This window comes from Trichechus manatus, unplaced genomic scaffold (assembly GCF_000243295.1).
Source record: "Trichechus manatus latirostris isolate Lorelei unplaced genomic scaffold, TriManLat1.0 scaffold00107, whole genome shotgun sequence".
NCBI lineage: Eukaryota > Metazoa > Chordata > Mammalia > Sirenia > Trichechidae > Trichechus > Trichechus manatus.
This window is the reverse complement of record NW_004444043.1, coordinates 9336826-9340376: the sequence shown is the minus strand read 5'-3', so window position 1 is coordinate 9340376 and position 3551 is coordinate 9336826.

Below are 3551 nucleotides of genomic sequence, written 5' to 3'. Positions count from 1 at the left end.
TGTCAGTTTTCTCACTCCATTTGGTGCTTGGCTGAGTTCTTTATCTCTTCATTTGATGTTTTAGGGTTTCAGGATTGTTGTATTCTCTGTTCGCCTTAGTTTTTCGGATCTTTGCTGTGGAGGGACAGCATGGTGCTTCTGCCTAGAGCGCCATTTTGCCGGAACACTAAGTATTCCATTTTGATTGAAATAAAAGGTCCACTATTACTTAAACCATAACTGAAGTTTGGTTTGACTGAGTAGAGACATTTAAAAACAATAAAGACCATTTGTATACGAGTTTTTTTGAAATACGTAAAGATAACTAAATGTTTACATCAGTAAGTTTTAATTGATTTTAAAAACAGTGCAAAAACTCAACACAACTGAGCACCCCAGGTAAACTTAGTGATATTTTTATTAGTTAAGCCAAAATTTAATGGTTAGTTTAGGGCAGTTGATATTTTGTAATAGTTGTTTCTTCTTTTGTGATTTTTTTTTTTAGCCTTTATTATTTTGTTTAACATATTCCTTACTGTTCAGATGTTTCTAAATTTTATGTGGTTAAAATAAATTTTTTTATTCTGGAAAAATAAGATTGCATGGCCTCTATTGCCAGCAGGCAGTCCTAGCCCAACTGTCCCTTATTAAAGGTGACAGTCATTTTCTCCACACTGCAATGCCCTGCTCTTGGATCACCCACCCCTTCCTCATTCTCACACCAGAAAAAGACAGTACTTTGTACTATGACATCTCATCCCCACAATCACAGGTATATGGGTTTTGGAGCTGCTTGGTGCCTTTTGTCCCTTCTTTCCATTTGTAATGGAAATGTCTACCTTGTGCCTGTTCTACTATTGTACTTTGGAAGCAGATAACTTGTATTCTAGATTTCACAGGTTCACAGATGAAGAGGAATTTTGCAGAAGATGAGATTTTGGTCTTGGAGTCAATTTAAGACTTTTGGGATGATATGATGGGATGAATGTGTTTTACATGTGACAAAGACATGAATTTTGGGGGACCAAAGGGTGCAATGTCATGGATTGAACTGTTTCTCAAAAATATGTGTCAACTTGGCTAGGATCCTCCATTTTGTGATCTGATGTAATTATCCTATTATCTTCCATTTTGTGTGTTGTAAATCCTGACCTTTATGTGTTAATGAGACAGGGTTAGGGTGGGATGTATCTTGAGTCATCACCCTTTACCACTCTTACTCAAGCCACACTCTTGCTTCAGTCACACCTTTTATCTTACAAGAGATAAAAGGAGAGAGAAGAAAGCAGAGGGAGGGACCCACTACCATCAAGAAGAGCTAGGAGTGCAGCATATCCTTTGGACTCACGATCCGTGTGCTGAGAAACTCCTAGACCCAGGGAAAGATTCATGACAAGGACCTGCCCCCAAAGCCAACAGAAAGAGAAAGACTTCCCCTGGAGCTGGTGCCCTGAATTTGGACTTCTAGCTTCCTAAACTGTGAAAGAATACATTTCTGTTTGTTAAAGCTATCCACTTGTGGTATTTCTGTCATAGGAGCACTAGATAACCAAGACATATATGGTTGTCCAACTTCTGCTTGCACACTCCATTGACAAACTCATTTTTAAACAGCTCATTTCATTATAGGATAAAGGACCATTAGAAAATACCGTTACAGGTGAGTCAAGTAATAGAATTAAATACAATTATTTCAAAGTGAATGAAATTGGCCTTTTGGTACAAGATACAAAATTGATATTTTTCAGGTATAGTGTGAGATCACAATGCCTGGTGGAGTGCAAGCCGGCCAGCAAGGTGGAGCTAATGTTTAACCAGTGCACCACCTAGTGGTTAAAGCTTGAACAGACGGTTCTATGAAACAACCAAGGTCTCCCTCTAAAAGGACCAAGTGTGGAGAAAAAAGGAGCTAAATTAATTTTTTGACACTTAGCAAGATAGAAATTCGTGATTTTAGAAGGTCATTTTTCTAGAAGAAAACTGGAAATTTTTTTCCTCTGTAGGAAAAAAATAAACAGCCAAAAAAGGAGGAAAGCACCTCGTGCCTGTAATTCAGAGTTAAAACTGAGAGAGACAGCAGAGATGATGAATATAGGGTGGAAGCAGGTGCTGCCTGAACCTGAATCCAGTTTTACCCTTACAAAAACCTGACAAATTACTTTCCAGAGATTGATTGAATAAACTCATCGACTCTTCACAAAACCTAATGGGAAGGAACTATTATCCTCTTAATTTCACCAGTGAGAAAGCTCCAATGAGCTTGTCAAGTGAGTGTCACAATGGTCACAGGCTGTCAGCACACACAACTCGTCCAACTGCATTGGCTGAATTCACAGGTCTTAATACCTTGATTCTAATCAAAGAACTTCATTTTTTGAATCTACTATTTGTTTTGTCAAAGTCAAGTAAAACAGAGCAAGCAGCTGTATGTGTATCTTAGTATCTATGGTCTCTGTGATAGTGATGAATATCATAAATCAGGCTTTCTCAAAGATCTCCTAGATACAGTCTCAGAGATCTGCTAGCTCTCGATAAGAACTTTACATTTTTGCCTTCTTACTCCATGATAATATTAAAAAACCTAATGTTCTTAGTCATCTGAATAAATTTTTGTAGGATTGAGTTCTGTCAAGCAATTCCAGGGACTGGTTTGCATGCATATTTAAAGTTGCCTTCGTACCAAGTGATAATGTTACCTTATAATAAAGTGTTTTGCAAACTGTGGTCTATGGATACAGTCTTATAGATCCAAGGTTTCTCAAGTTGAAGAAACACTGTCTTTAACCATAGACCCCTAAGAACTACCGAGCGCCAGTGTTTTAGGCTGGGCTCTCTAGAAGAGCAAAACCAGTGAAGCATACATATAAATATATGGAGAGAGATTTACTTCAAAGAAATGGCTCACATAATTGTGGGGGCTGGCAAGCCCCAAATCCGTGAGTCAGATGGCAGGCTGAATGCTTCTCCTGATTCATGTAGTTGCAGGGGCTGACGAAACCCAAAATCTGCAGGTCAGGCAGCAGGCTGAAGGCTTCTCCAAGAACCACAGGTCAGAGCACTAGATCAGTGCAAGTTCGAGAGAGAGAGTGCACCCAAGCTTTGTCAGAACATCCATATATATTGGATTCAGGCCACACCTCCAAGGAAACTCGCCTTCCAAATGGGTGGGTGCTCACATCAGATCACAAAATGGAGGATGATTACATAATACTGACAAACTACAGAAAATCATGGCCTAGCCAAGTTGACACAAACATTAACCGTAACAATCGACAATATTTTTACTAGCAGATAAGTTCCCTAAATGCATTTTTATGATGGTGTGGATGTTGGTGGTGGTAGTGATGATGGTAATGATAGTAATAGGCAATAATAATAATAATATATACGCATGCTGAGAATTGCCCAAGGTATATTCACAACAAGAAATTAAGTTTTTATTTCTTAGGTGGAGCCCAGACTCTATAATAGATTAGCCATAAAGAAAATTATATTTGCAGTGCTAATACCACCATTTACTTGTTCTTAGTGAAGAAACTTCACAAGGACAAAATAAAACAAAATTATGAAAT